The sequence below is a fragment of the Tenrec ecaudatus genome, chromosome 8 (assembly GCF_050624435.1).
Source record: "Tenrec ecaudatus isolate mTenEca1 chromosome 8, mTenEca1.hap1, whole genome shotgun sequence".
Classification (NCBI taxonomy): Eukaryota; Metazoa; Chordata; class Mammalia; order Afrosoricida; family Tenrecidae; genus Tenrec; species Tenrec ecaudatus.
The window spans coordinates 104,444,111-104,460,111 of record NC_134537.1 but is presented as its reverse complement, the minus strand read 5'-3'; the positions used below and the strand labels follow the sequence as shown (position 1 = coordinate 104,460,111).

Below are 16,001 nucleotides of genomic sequence, written 5' to 3'. Positions count from 1 at the left end.
ATGAGATGCATATCCAGCTCTGGGATGTTAATTTGCAAAACAACAGCTCTACCACAACCTCCAGCAGAAAAGAGAGTCACTTGGATAGCCAATTATTAATAATTGTCAAGGTGATAAGTGCTGCAATACCTGCTTATCTGTGTGTATATTACATATTAGTAATTATTTCAAACTTGCATCCTTAAAATTCTTTGCCATTAATTTAAGTGATATTAATAACAGTTAAAATCTGAAATGTGGGTACCATTTTAACTGGGAACTCAGCTTCTTAGTTCTTAATTCTCTCACTTTCATTTCTTTTCTTCCATAGCACCTCTCAGCTAATGCCAAGTCCTCAGCCTCCCTTGGGTCTCTTTTATTCACCAAGGGAAAAGTCACTTCCAGTTGAAGCAACGTGCTGGGCTGGGAAATTAAAACCATCATCCTGTCCTTCCACGTGCCACTTCCTCCCATTGGTTCATTTCATTTTACAAGGAGGAGGACTAACAAGATTGTTTGTAACGTTCAGTTCTGCTCTGCCTTTCTATGAGACCACTCCCCTTTGCTTTCAGGGACATGTATTCACAGTAGTTTTATTACTTCAAGAAACATATTTTGGCATTTTCAGTACCTATCACAACCTTCCATAAAGGCAGAGGAATTTGCAGAGAAGTCTAGACAGGAGCATTTTCGAGAATAGGGAATTTTAATTGCATCTTTTGATTGTTCTTAAATAAGTGGTGATCAGCTACCACATACGTGTACCACTCCCACAGCAGACGGGCCTTGGGTGGGAACAGCTGGAGCTGTTAGTGAGCCCTGGGCTCCAGCTCATTGTTGCTGCAGCAGGTGCAGGAGCCCCTCGTGGCTAAATTGACTTTTCAAAAATAGAAGTCATGTAGACGAAAGATGATACAAAACTTTCTGGTTTTACTTTTTCAAAGGTTTTAATAAAGCATCCAAGTGGCCTTTGACTTGAGCTACAGAAGCATGGATTTGATCACTTAACTTCCATGTACTGCTGTTGGCTAAAGAAAAAAATCAAAAGGTAACTTCTATGAAGAGGAAAAACACAAAACAAAACAAAAAACAAACTGACTCACTGCTAGTGAGACAATTCTGACTCTGGACAATCCTGTCTGAACAGGGTAGCCCTGCTCCTAGGGGTCTCTGAGCCTATCACTCATTATAGATGTAGAAAGTCTCATCTTTCTCATATTGATAGGCTGGTGGCTTCAAAATGTTGACTTTACAGTTAGTAGTCCATGGGTAACCCGTTAGACCACCAGACCAAGCTCACTGCCACCAGAGTCAACTCTGACTCATGGAGACCCTTATAGGGCAGGGCAGGACTGCCCTGTAAATCTTTATGGGCCTGGTAAGCTGGTTAATGCCTAAATCCAAGCCCGAATCTACATGTGAACACCCAAGCTTTGGAGAAGCTAAGTAGCTTGCATGATATTTAGAGGTCATTTATGTAAGCATTTGCCCAAGAATTCACCTTTTCAGCTTCCCACTGTTCTTTTCCTTTTTCCTTTTCAGGCTTATAATAAGAAACACAATACTAATCAATAAAAGCACAAAGGAATTCAAAAGAATAATACAAGAAGACTAAACACCATTGATCATTTTATCCTTCTGTTAAAGGATGCTTTTCTTTTACTTAAACTGTTTGCATCTTTTCTAAAACATCTTCAAAATTAGATAGACTTTCCTCCCTTCTAAACCCCAATGCTGGGCTCTGCTTTGAAGGGCTTCACTCACCGTAGTTCAGGGTAGCAGAACTGATTAATATTGCAAAAGACATCTGTATTAAATATTTGTTTAGTATTTGGGTGATGAAAGGGTGAGTCTTTAGCTTTTTTTGGTCAATGACATAAATTCTACATTCCGGATTAATGCATTGGTTCAATATGAGTCCCGTAAACCTCAGCACTAAACCTATTGCCATAATGGTGAGTGGCCCTACAGGACGGAGTCGAGTGGCCTCAGAGGATTCCCAAAGCTGGAATTATTACAGAAGCAGCCTGCCACAGTTTACTCTTGAGTCCAATAGAACTTAAAAGCCTTCTAAATGCGGTGATTTAAAAAATACCTTTGTAGGAAATACTATATTCACTTCATATTCTTGGAGACATTGTGGTGTTAGTGTCATGAGGTAGATTAAAGGAGCTTATATCTGCTCCAGCTCTGGTGGCCCAATTGTTTAGTACTCAGCTGCTAACGTAAAGATTGGCAGTCTGAACCCCATCACTCTTTGAGGTGTTCCCCTCCCATAAAGAGTTATAGTCTTGGAACCCCTGTGGGGAACCTCTCCTCTGACCTGGAGCCTGGAGTTTGCTCTCATAATCCACTTGATAGGAACAGGACACTTGAAGGAAATGATCTCATCAGATGTGCCACAAGGAAACCTTCAGGTAGGAAAGCAGCTAAGCTCTCAGGTACCTACTCCAAGGTTTATTCCACTGCACCTGTGAAAAACCCACTAGAGATGGAGCATTGCTACATGTGGACGTACATGGGGTCACCCTGAGCGTCTTTATTTCTGTTTTAATTCACCACACAGCCACTAACTCTTATAAGGATACGTAAATTGCTTCTAGTGTGTTTCATTTTCTGGTTTAAAACTGGGTTTTTGAGAGTGATAAAAAAAGTGGTATTATTTTGAATCCAGTCCAACTCATGGCGGTCCTCTGTCGGCGTAGAACTACTCTGTAGGGTTCGTTTTTGCTTTTGCTTTGCTTAGCTGCCATCTTTATGGAGGGGGATCACCCAGCCTTTTACCCTGCAGGGCTTCTCCTGTTTCAGATCAGTCTGAGCTGCCACCGTTGCGCCACCTAGACACTGGGTCAGAAGTTGGCCCATTTCAGTTTGAATGGCTCGTCCGGCCTGTGCTACCAAGTGGTGTGGCTCCAATGTTTGCAGGGTCACTTAGAAAACACTAGGTGGAGCAGATTTTCAACGTGCCACTTGTGACGTGTGCTTCTGTGAGGAAAGCTTCTGACTCTGGCAGCAATATGCCAGATGATACCCTCTCAAGGCCACAGATCTGCAGCCAAGGAGAAAGTGGCTGGATATTGAATTTTAAAAGCTTCAGCTGCTTCTTCTGATGCCTGCCCTATGCTTCTTTATATTAAGGAATCTCTGAATTTGAATCTTCAAAAATGCCAGGATAACTTGCAAAGCAAAATCCTCTTGGTTGAGCTGGAATTTGTAGCGTGGTGTCTTTTTAATGCTGAATATTCATGCTGAAGCCACCTTGCCAGGAAAGTGTCAGACACATGGGGTGTGGAAAACATCTGATTCTCGGGGATTAAGTGTCACAATACACAGGTTAGTTTTAGCTATTATCAGTAAAGGATCTTGCTCCTGGAAATGGTGGTCAGATTTAAAATATTCACAATCCCTGGTCATAATCCAAAATTGTTTTGTGTAAACTCATGGAAAGATAAGTATGTGCATATTGTCATCCAGGGTTAAGTGAGAAAATAATAGATGTTTGGAATGTGTGTAGGCATTACCTCCCAATCCCCTTCTCTAAAACATAAACTGATGTTGAATAACTTAAAGAGTGTTTGAACAGATTTATTGTAACACATTAGATGGAAAGATGAGCACCAAATGTTTCACATAACCCTTGTTTGTAAAAATATATATGTGCATAATTTAAGGGAGGGAGTGAAGGGAAATAGTTTAATTCTGATATTCTCAAGAAGCCCAGCATCTCTCATCCCAGAATAACTAAAGCAGAATCTCTGAGGGTTTCTTCTTTTTCTTTTTTTAATACTGGTTTTTTTTTAAAAAAAGGAGTTCAGCTGACTATCAATTTGGAAACCCAAAATGGAGGACCACTTATTTAATGACTACCTTGATTGTATGCATTGCTTGAGTTTTATACAAATCAATTTGAAAATCCCTGTCACAATATGTAAGAAGCTCTGACTGTGCTGAGGATGGAGCCATTGGCTCCTTACAACAAGGTTCGCAGTTCAAACACACTAATTGCTCAATAGGAGAAAGCTCAGGCTGTGTCCTCCCACAAAGACTTATATTCTCAGAAATACAGAGGAGCAATGCTATTCTGCCTTACAGGGTCGCTATGAGTCAGAATCATAGTATCATAGTGTAAGCAGAAGGGATGAAGGTAATTGCTCATGATTATCTTCTCTTTCCACATTGGATCTCAATTGATATATAGACTTATCGCAGTAAAATTAAATTCTGTTGTGAAATCCTTCGACCTTTGGGAGGTAGACTTATCTTGCTGGGATGGAAGATCTGCTGAGATATTAATAAAAAGGAGATTATATGAGAGACTTTTACAGTCATAGGCTTGGAGGTTGTACCATATCTCTTCCTTCTGAGATGAGCACAAGGCCCACCAATGGAGATTTCTTATTTCCTTTTAACCCTTTTAGGCCCTGGAGCATAATTGACAATTATAATTATGAGTGGATTAATACCTTTGTAAGAAAACCTGGTGGGACATGGTTAAAGTGTGCACCTATTAGCCAAAAAGCTAGGAGTGAGAACTTAACCGTCACTCCATGCGAGAAACATGTGAGCGATTTAAAGTCTTGGACTCCCTGTGGGGAAGTCCTATGTCTGTACAATCACTGTGAGTCAGATCTGACCGGATGGCAATGGTTTTGTTTTTGGTAGTTGATTTACTTCCCTGAAGTGTAACATTTTATATTGTGTTTGTACCATAATTCTTCATTTTGCAGTCAGTCCCAGAAACTTGAGTTGTTTTCAGAATTTTTTTTTCTTTTATGAAGATTGCTATAGGAACACAACAAATCACATACATTTTCAAGCGTTTCTCACATAGCTAGTGGTAGATTGGAGCCTGAGTAGGGAAATGTTAAAATTGCTAAGATAATGCCAAATTATTTTTCAGCCATATACAAGTTCCTTTCACTTGAGATGAGGCCATGGCTTGATATTCCTGGTTTGAAATTTTCTAACTTATTGGGTGTAATATGGTTTCTTTGTGGGGACTTAATTTTTATATCTCTGATTCTAATAAAGTTTATGTCTTTTCATCTATTTCATGGCCGCTTATATTTCTTCTGTGGAAAATGCACTAAAATATTTTGCCCATTTTAGTGTTGCTTTCCTTGAATTTTAAGTTTGAAAAATACATGATTTCCTTTTTACTAATCCTTAATGCATTGCATGTGATTTCCTTTATTTATTTTCTGTTCTAGTTTGAGTATTGCTTCTTCCTCTTCTTTTTAAAAAATAGCTTCTAGTAGCCTTTGGCGAGCTGCATTTACATAGGTGTGGTCTCATGAACTGAAACGCTTAATTTTGAAGGCGAGTCAGTTTTTAAAGTTTAGCTCTTTTGTATTGTGTACTTGGATAATCTTTCCTAACCCTCATTAAAGTTATTCGCTTACATTTTCTTCCAAAATCATACATGCTGGTCTTTCATATTTTTTCTTTTAATTTAGCTGCAATCGATGATATGCTGCATAAAGTTGAAGTTAGGAATTCAATGCCATTCCTTATTGTGAATAACCAACCACCTCAACCCATTTACCGAGGAGCCCCTCCCTCTTCCCAGGCATCTGCAATGTCACCTTTGTAATTTTTGAAGCTTTCAGGGTCGCATGGGGATTTTTCAATATGGTATTAAAGACTCTTCAAAGGGTCGTTCCAGCCAGCCTTTATGGGCTTGCTTCCTAACAGCCCCTTCGCATACCCTCCACTCAGCTGGACTCCTTGCTGTGCCTCAAACCTGACGCAGACTTTTATGCATTTTGCACATTTCGTATCATTCTCATGTTTTGTGACAATCTTTTAGGTGTACCGATTTCTCTTCCACTCTCTAATATCTTATAAACCTGTAAGATCACAGTTGGTACATGATTTATCTTTGATATGCTTAAATAGAATATGATGTCTTTTACTTGTTAAATAACCTCCAATCTGTTTCCACCTGGAGGACCCGTATGCCCAACTGAATGCAGCCCTGTCAGGCCCTGTGCCATCCTCGCCACCGTTGCTATATTTGAGCCCACTGATGCAGCCACTGTGTCAGCCCATCTAATTGAGGGTCTTTATGTCACTGACTCTCTACCAAATATGACCCCCCACCCCCCCAGGTGTTGGTCTCTCCAAAGTATGTGAGATAACGTCTCAGCATCCTCGCCTCTAAGGAGCTTTCTGATTAAACTTCTTTCAAGACAAATTTGATTTTTCTTCTGGCAGTCCATGGTAGTTTCAATATTCTTTGCCAACATCATAATTCAAACGCAGCAGTTCTTCTTCAGTCTTCCTTATATGAATCCAACTTTCACTGGGTTAGAAGTGGCTAAAAATACCACGGCTTGGGTCAAGCACCCTTCAGTTCTCCTTGTGACATCACAGTGGAGAAAAGATTGAAGTGATCAGGGATTGCATTTTACTGGGATTCTCAGTGAACACTCGAGGGAGCAGTAATCAAGAAATCAAATGATATGTTACACTGGGCAAGTCTGCTGCCCAAGATTTTTTTTTAAGTTTTAAAGAGGAAAGATGTGACCTTTGAGTCCTGAAGTGTTTGTGATCCAAGCCATAAAAGCCTTTTACTAAATTGGTGTTTAATAAATCACTGTTAAACTAAATTAGAGTTTGGAATTTAAAGTACTTCAGAAATCATCCAACTAGTCTTGCAATCTCTGCCTATGCATGGTCGTATGAGCATGCAAGAGGCCTGAGCCTTGTGGAGTTTAAGGTCACACATCTTAGTGAGCCCCTGAATCTTTTTGTCTCAGATCTATTTCAGAAACCTCTTCTTTATCATACCATGGGTAAATGTCTGAATTTAGCAATTCTACCTATTATATGAACCAATGTGAAAACATTGGAAAGAAAACCAAGATATAATTAGTAGGTATAAGAAGATCAATTTAGTCTGTCACTAACAATGATTCTTACTTAATGTTAATATGCAAACACTCAGCATGCTATAGTGAATTCATGCTTTTTTTGAGGGGGGCGATATTTTTATGCATCTTATTCAACAGCCGTCTCCATGTACCACCTTTGACGAATCTCCCCTACTCCTAAGCGGTATTTTCTTGTTGAGTGCTAGGTTTCTGTAACCTGACATTATTTCATGTTTCTGCACCACTGATTGGATCATATTTTGTGAGTCTTTAGAGCAGGAGTCCTCAAACTACGGCCCATGGGCCACATGCGGTCCGCCAAGGACATTTATCCAGCCCGCTGGGTGTTTTTGCCCTCTTTGTTTTTTAACTTCAAAATAAGGTATGTGCGGTATGCATAGGAATTTGTGTATAGTTTTATTTTAAACTATAGTCCGGCCCTCCAGCGTGTCTGAGGGACAGTGAACTGGCCCCCTATTTCAAACATTTGAGGACCCCTGCTTTAGAGTATTGAAGAGCAACAACGTTACTTTGAGGCCTAAAGTGTACTAGACTCGAGGAATCCTATGTATTTTCCATGGCCTTATATGCCTGTGAAAGTTAGACATTGAATAAAGAAGACTGAAGAAGCATCCATGCATGTGAATTGTGGGGCTGGAGAAGACTTTTGAATGAGAGTACCATAAGCTTCTAAAAGGACCAACTGATCTGTGTTGTAAGAAGTAAGACGAGAGGGCCCCTTAGAGGCAGGGATGACTAGACTTTGTCTGGCATACTTTGGACATATTGTCAGGAGGGGCCGGTCCCTGGAGAAGGACAGCGTGCTTGGGAAAGGGGAGGGAAAGTGAAGCGGGGAAGAACGTCGAGGATATGGATCCACACAGTGGCTACCTCAGTGGTTCAGACACAGGAACACTGGTCGACCGGCGCAGGGTCGTCGTGGCACCTGGCAACGATCGTGTTTCATGCTTCCGTGGTTTTTATAGTTTCACCTCCCTTCAATCTCAAGGGATAGAAGCAATCATTTCAGGCTTTTTAATGCATCACACAGGGAAATGTTTGGTATAAAGTGATACTTTCTTAGTGGTTTTAAATACAACAACCAACCAAACAAAAGTCCAAATCCCAGCGAGAGAACTTAGAAACGCATTCCACCATTTAGATGTGTGTTTTCTTGAAGAAGAGGATGGTGGTGCTGCTTCTACCAGATAAAATAGGAAACATCTGGGAAGAAAACAGTCTCACATATTAGCTGGTATCTGAGTAGTGAATATTAAGTAGCTAAAGAACTTGGTGAGAGTATCTAAAGGCACCAGTCAGGAAAATTGTTCTAGGAAATGCATCATGGGATTCTGATGGGGCGAGGTTCCACAGTTGGGCATTGAGAAATAAGCACAATCTTAAAGGCCTCCCCCATTTGAGTTGAGGGTTCAAAAGAGGGAAATATAAAGGAAGAGAAATAGAGATATGCGCACATCAGCTACAAATAACCCCTGGGCCCCAGTTGTGCCACCCCCCACTCCCCTCCCGTAGAGATCAGGTGGGGCATATTGATGTGAGCCGTGATGGTTATTCTCAATGTCTGCTTCACCTGACAGGGCATCTGGGAACGGAGTCAGTGAGCAGCAGGGTTAGGGTCTGCCTCTTTCTACTCCAAACTCCAAAGAGTAACAACAACAAAATGCCAAATCCCATTAAAAAAAAATCTGTGGTTTTGACTCACGTCAACCCCATGCATCACAGAGTAGAATGGTGCTTCTTAGGGTTTTCAGAGAAGCAACTTTTTAGGGCCTTCCTTTGGCCGTGCCTCTGGGTGGACTCAGGTTGTCAATCATTTCTTTTGGCAGCCAAGCAAGAGCTTCACGCGCCTCTGCTCTCTGGAGGCTGCACTCAGTACATGCAGACTAGAGCCGAAGCTGTTGACGCCGTGCCCATCACCCTCTAAGGTTTCCTCGTCTTTCATCCACATGATTTCCTCTAAGGTTTCCTTGTCTTTCATCTACATCTCTCAAGGTAGAGCAGGAGACATTTTTCTCTGTAGCCCCACTGGTTGGGTTCCAGCCAGCAATTGTTGAGTGCCGTCCACTTGAGCCACCTGGAGACCCATGCTGTGATTGGCTCAAATCAACAAAGGCACTCAGGAGAGCTTAACTCGAGTCTATTCCATGCATTTTTTTGAAGATGCAAGTATGTTTTTTTTCCCCAGAATTATACAAATATTATATGCCCACTGTAAAGACTTTTAAAATAGAGGTGGGTATGAAAGAACTCAGAAAGCCCTAGCATATAGTACCCTAAAAACCAGCACCTCAGTGGGTTTTTCCAGGTAGAACGCATACGACGCACCCAGCTGCCATTGGTCTGTAGGTCGCTGATGATCCCGCCACAGAATCCACCATTTGGAAAGAAGGAATGGCCAGTTTGCTAAGTACTGAATACTTTGAATTCAATACCCTTATCTTTTCTGGATGCTCGTTTAGTAGTATGAAATACTGAGAGTCTTATATGTCCAGCAAAAGCTATTTATAGAGGTATAGCTAGAGGCATGTATATATGTAAATATAATAATTAATAATGAAAGGAATAGAGACCAGTACATATATTTGTTTGTTAAAGTATTCATATAGCAGAAAGACTTTGTGCCTATACTCAAGGCCCTCATTAACATAAGAACAATTTGTTCTAATAAACTGGCACTCTTTGATCCTCTTCTTCCCGACACAATCACTGAAGACAAAATGCATGCATAAGCAAATGTGGTGAAGAGAGTGGATGGTGCCCTGCTATCAAAAGATATCATATCTGGGGTCTTAAAAGCTTGAAGTTAAACAAGCAGCCATCTAGCAGGGAAGCAAATACACCCACATGGAAGAAGCACACCAGCCTGTGTGATCATGAGGTGTTGATGGGATCAGGTATCAAGAGATCCAAAACAAATAATTTTATTGGTATGAATGAGATCAGGTTGGAGTGTAGACCCAAAGCCCATCTGTAGACAATTGGAAAATCTGAACCCCTGTGCACACCCTGCCCCCCGCAACAGATGACAAATCCATTATTCCTCTAGTTTCTGAATGCTTCCTTCCCCTCCTCCCCCATCCACCCCACACTACCATGACCCAGTTCTACCTTACAAATCTGGCAAGGCTGGAGTACACACATTGATACCGATAAGAGTTTTCTGGACACATGGAATTCAGGACAGATAAAAACACCAGGAACAGTTGTGGGGGTAGTGATATCATGAAGGGTGGGGATGGTGTGGGTTGGAGGCGGGGGAGGAAAGGGGAAACCCATCATAAGATTGGATATATAGTTCACCCTCCAGGGGGATGCAGAACAGAAATGTGGGTTAAGGGAGACAACGGAGAGTAAGACATGAAATAGCATCAATAGTACATAATTGATCAAGGATTCAGTAGGGTGGGATTAAAAGAGGAGCTGATACCAAGGGCTCAAGTAGAAAGACAATGTTTTGGAAATGTTGATGGCATCATATGTACAAGTGTGCTTAATACAATTGAATGATGGATTGTCGAAAGATTTGGAAGAACCCCATCCCCCCAATAAAAGATTATTAAAACAAAAAATCTTATATGTCCTGATCCATGTCTTCAGTGCTTTGGACAATATGAACACACTACACAGCCATATTTTTAAAGGGCTAGTTCTGCGCCAGTTTGTGCTCTACTGTCTCAAAATCACTGACAGCAAGAGCTTCAGACAACTTACGAAGCACAGCTTTGCGGTAAAGGGGCTGCGGAAATCTTGGTGCCCTAATGATGATTGGCTGGGCTGCTGAGCACCAGGCAGGTGAAAACCACCAGCCACACTGCAGCAGAACGAGGAAGCTCCCTCTTCCTATAAAGAGTTGCAGTCTCAGAAACCCACAGGGGCAGGTCTACCCTGGCTCCTAGCATCTCCATGAGTTGATGGTATTGAGTGTGTGTGTTCTTTTGTAGCCAAGTAAATGGCACAAACACCAACATCATTTTCTTAAAAAAAATCTTTGTCAGGTGATTGAATTACTTCTTGACATTAGGAATAACTGTTTTGGTTGTTGTTGTTTTAACTCTGTAAGGCTCCCGGGTGGTTTGGGTTTTCTATCCCTAGTAGCCATAAAGCGGGGTTTGTCTCAGCATCAGAACGAATTAGACCTGGAAGCTTTTCTGACTTAGATAAATTGGAATAAACTTATTTATGAGTATTGTTTTTTTCCTGTTGGGTAGGAATGAATTCTCAATTGTCAAACATGGTTTCTAGGTAGCCATGAACAATGACATCATTGTTAGATGACTTCGAGTGCGGTCTGACTCATAGTAACTCTATGCACCACATAAAGAAATTGTCCATCTCTGCACCATCCTCAAGGTTTTGTTGTGATTGAGTGTGTTTTTTTTTCCAGCAACTGTGTTTCCCCATCTTGTTGAGACTCTTCTCATTTTTGTTGACCCTCTTCTTTTCCAAGCTTAGTATCCTCTGGAGGCTGGTCCTCTCAAGGGAAACCAGGGACATTCAGTAGAGTCTGACTCATAGGAACCCAGGAGTGGATATGGTCCTCTCTCTCCTATGAAGCCACGAAAGGCCAAAACTGGCTCTACTGCTTCACAACAGGTTTGTCCTTCTAGCAGTCTCTGGTATATTTCATTTTCCACCAACACTTTGATTCATATGCATCAATTCTTCTATCTTCTTTATTCATTACCCAGCTTCCACATACGTAAGAAGCCTCTTAAAATACCATGGCTTGGGCAAGGCTCACCTTACTCCTTTAAATGATAGCTTTGGCCTTTATATATATTTAGCAGGCAGAGCAGGTCCTTTATGCAGGTCAGCATACAAGGTGACACCAAGACAAGAGGTTCCAGTCCAGGAGCTTCCGTTTCCCTCCCCTGAATTCTGATCCTGCTGCTGCCAGAGTCACCAAGGGGTTTTGGGCAGGGTCCTTGGTCATGGGGATTGCTGCTGCTGCGCAGGCCTGGCAGGATCTTCACCATCCGAATGGCATCTTCATTCTCCCACTTTCTGAGGATTGCGTTTCACAGAGAGATTCCATGCAGACCATATTGAAACTCTTTGTTAAGATTGTTATGAATCTTCATACAGAAACCCTCCACTGTTGTCCCGGAGTCGGACAGCATGACCAGAGAAATATAATGTGGAAAGTGGCCTTTGGGTCTAGTATAAAGTCTCACTAGTTTTGGGTAGTCCCAGGTCTTTTCCAAAAAGTCATCAAAATTCCATAAGTGGTGGCTAGACATGGGTAAACAGTGAGGCACATTGTAGATGCTATCCAGTTCCTCAAAGGAGATCTGATCAATCTTATTTGACACATGGATACAGGGGCTTTAGACTGTTTCCTTCCACCATATCAGTAAGGCCATCGGCTGTAGCATTGTTACGCAGAGTGACATCAGCATTATAGATTTTGTATTCAGCCAGAATGCTCTCTGCTCTGAGGACCAGAGGCTGTGAGATTAATGACGCCTTTGCCCTTCTTCTTAAAGCCCGTGCTCGGGGATTTGCTGTTTCCATTACCTCCTTATAGCCCAAAGGTTCCAGGCCATCCAGGACAGTCAGCATCAAGCTACAGATTCTGGCTGCTGCAGTGACTCGATGGCTCCTGCCTAGGTCATCCCCGGCACCCTCCAAGATTTTATGGAGTCTAGAAGCTGAATCTTGGCACCTTTTTATCCAATGGTACCAGGCACAGTGGCCAGAGTAGTAAACTCACATGCCGCCATCTCAGAATATACCCCTGCCCATTTACTGAGCAGTGTTGACTTCCCCCCAGGTGGAAAACCGACAAATCAAATTCTCACATCACCTGTCTTCACCACATCAAAGTCACCCCTCACCCCCCGCCCCCCAAGCATATACACATCCTCGACCTTTTGGAGTAATGAGTTCTCTGCAAAGCTTAGCCAAATGGACCTTGAGCAGCGTTAAGTGGTGGGTGTGGCCTTGTTCCTTTGAGTTCCAGCCGTCTCAGCTTCCATCTCTGCCATCTTGGCCAAGATGCGGCTCCTCTCTCTCCCCCTCCTGACACCCACTGCCCATCCTGGAGTCCCTGCAGTGTGCAGGCCTCGCTTATTAATACTTTAAAGCGGTGTTATGTAGGAGTTTTGATTTCTTGACTGCCGCTTCCTAGGGCAGTGATTGTGGATGTAAGTAAAATGGAATCCTTGAAAACCTGTCTTTTTTTCCAGTTATCCTGATGTTGCTGACTGGTCCAGTTGTGAGGAATTTTTTTTTCTTTAATTTGAGTTGTACTCCATACTGAAGGACTATACTCTTTGATCTTCATTACTAAATACAAAAATAAAGCAAACTCATTGTCTCGAGTCAAATTCCAACTTCTAGTCACCCTATAGGACAGAGGAGAGCTACTCAATATCATATCTAAGGCCATCATCTTCATAAATGCAGGCTGCTGCATCCTTCTCCTGTGGAATGGCTGATGAGTTTGAACTGCTGATCTTTAGTTTAGTAGCCAAACATTTAACCTCTGTGGTACCCAGCCTCCTTCATTGTTACATAGTCCCAATTTACCCTTCAGATTTTTTTCTATACTTGAGTTGAATAGAAAGAAGTATAAGGAATTTTCATAGGCAAATTTAATTAAGATCAGAGCAATCAGTCTTTGCCAATTTCCCTCCTGCCTTTTTCTCATGCTGATTTATTAATAAAATGCATCAGCAGCAATTAAAACATAGAAAGTAAAAAAATCTAAAGGCCATAATTTCAGCAAGCCCATGGCTTAACTCCAAGGTCTCAATTGATCACCCGTTGCTCCACCACCACCCCTTCCAACCAAGGTACTCACCTGACATTGAAGGTTCGCACAATTCTGAACTACAAAAGTTCTGTCCCTTAAGTGTGAACATGATTTGATTTTCATTATTTGCTGGGCCCATGGTTACAATTTCGTGCTCTCAAGCTATGTCCTACTCTACTTCATCAGTCCTTCTCTGAGTGATGAAAACTCGAAGGCCCCCTTCACCTGCTTTCGCAGGTGAGGTCGAGCAATGCCTGCGCTCGCTTTTCATTTGGGCTCTCATGCTGCAACAAGGGTTCTTACTTGCGTTCTATCTAGTGCCATTGTTTGTGCTTTTTGAAAATGATTTCTGCTGTTTAATATGGCCTCCACATGTAGTGCTGAAGAACTGTCTCATGTTCCTAGACCCAATAATCTCTGCCGTGTCTTATGGAGAAATGTGCTTTAAGCAAACGTCACTCAGGCATGAACGGTTCCTGAATGTGTGACCAGAGCCACTGGGTCCCTCATCAGTATGTTCTATCGAGCAGTGGTTTCACACTTGCTAACTCAGGTCACGGTGACTTGGTAGAAGGTTACTATTCTCCACAAGGAGAGGAATCAACTGTACATGCCATAGGAGTAGAATTGGTAGCTACTAGTCTTCCATATTGTATATTAAATGTGTGTTTATGTTTCCTGCTTAGGCCTCTTGGTGCCAAGGACTTGTTTTCTGAATCTGGATGTACGTGTTCTTTGGCAGATTCTTATAATTTGAGGAATGAAAGAATGAATGAATGGATTCATTGTACTATGCTTATTTATGTATCAATTTTTAGAACATATAAAATAATTTCTGCTCTGTGGCATGCACTTCCCTCTCTTACATATGTGTTAATTCCTATGCATGGGTAGGGATTAGGGAGAACTATAATAACTGACTGCAATTGAGGCAATGCTGACTCATGGTGACCCTATAGGACAGGGTAAAGCTGCCCCCGTGGTTGCTGAGACCCTAACTCTTTAGGGGCGTAGAAAGCCACTTCTTGATCCTGAAGAGCAGTTGGTGGATCAAACTGCTGACCTTGGAGGATCACAGCCCAACACATAACCACTATGCCAACAGGGCTCTCCAGGCTTTTAATCTATTTTACAATAAGAAAATTAAAACAAACATACTATCCCAAGTCCATAATTTTTCATTAGTGGAAATATAAGGGTTTGGCTAGCCTATCCCCACTACATGTCTTCTTTTGTAGTACCACACCAAAGTGCTCTAACTTTATAAAGAAGAGGAGACACACAAATGTCCAGAATATTTTGGATATAGCAGTCTATTTACAGCCAGCTGTAGCTGGTTTCCAAAGTAGCTGAGGAAGCCACTTGCTACTGGAGAGAGATGATTAGGAAGTTCCTAAGCAATCTTGGTGGCATAATCAGGTGTTCTTTGGGCTACTGCCCATAAGATCAGCAGTTCAAACCTATTCCATGGAGAAAGATGAGATTTTCTGATGCTGTAAAGGTTTACAACTTTTGAATATATATATATATATATATATATATATATATATATATATATATATATAGCTTGTGAAATATATTTCTGTGAAATGTATGTAAAAGATTTACAAGCTTGAAAGCCTCCTGTAGGGTCACTAAGAGTCATAATGCAATGGCTGTAGGTAAGTAATGTGTTGGAAACACACAGACACACATACACATTTTTCTTTCCTTCTCTGTCTTGGGCTCTTTTCTCTGGTGTTAGTTATGTATAAATTATAATTCTTCCTGAATTTAAATGCTCTTGAATACAGGTCTTGTTTTCCCCAATGGTATTCTAAACAGTAAGCTTGGACATGTCTGATCTGGCTCTCTGGGCTTAGGTCTGTCTCAGGCCAGTCAAAATGGTCATATGTTTACTGGTGCCTGAACTTCCCACGTCAGGGGACTTTGCCAGTCATCTGTGGTCCTCTAGAGAACCAAATTTGGACCTGCACCAGCAAACCTTCTTTCTTGGAGTTAGTGTTAGGTTTGATGTGACCTTGCGTTGGGAAAAGATTGTATGTGTGTTGATGTATGAACTAATAGTAGTTGGTAGTGCGAATTATAGGTCAAATGATCATCTTGAGGTAAAATTAATAACCCACATCTGTAACTGGCCTTTCAAAGCCCGTGACTCACTAAAAATATTGACCCCATATTTCTGTATGAGAAGTCATTTAACATGCATTTCATACACCCATGCACTGTGCTAGTCAGAATTTGGACTCTATTTATTTAGTCTTCAAAGGAAGGAAACTCCATTAAAAGGAAAGATAACACAGGAGAGTATAGACTAATATTTTCTGGGTCATAGAAATTGTAAGTAAGTAACATCTGAGATGTTTTGC

At 41.5% G+C, this 16,001-nt stretch overlaps 1 protein-coding gene and 1 pseudogene across 8 annotated transcripts in view; one reads left to right on the top strand and one right to left on the bottom strand.

Moving 5' to 3' along the window:
• UNC5D (unc-5 netrin receptor D) overlaps positions 1 to 16,001 on the top strand; it is a 697,582-nt gene that overhangs the window by 10,239 nt on the left and 671,342 nt on the right. The window lies entirely within an intron of this gene.
• Positions 11,865 to 13,771, bottom strand: LOC142454602 (developmentally-regulated GTP-binding protein 1 pseudogene; annotated as a pseudogene).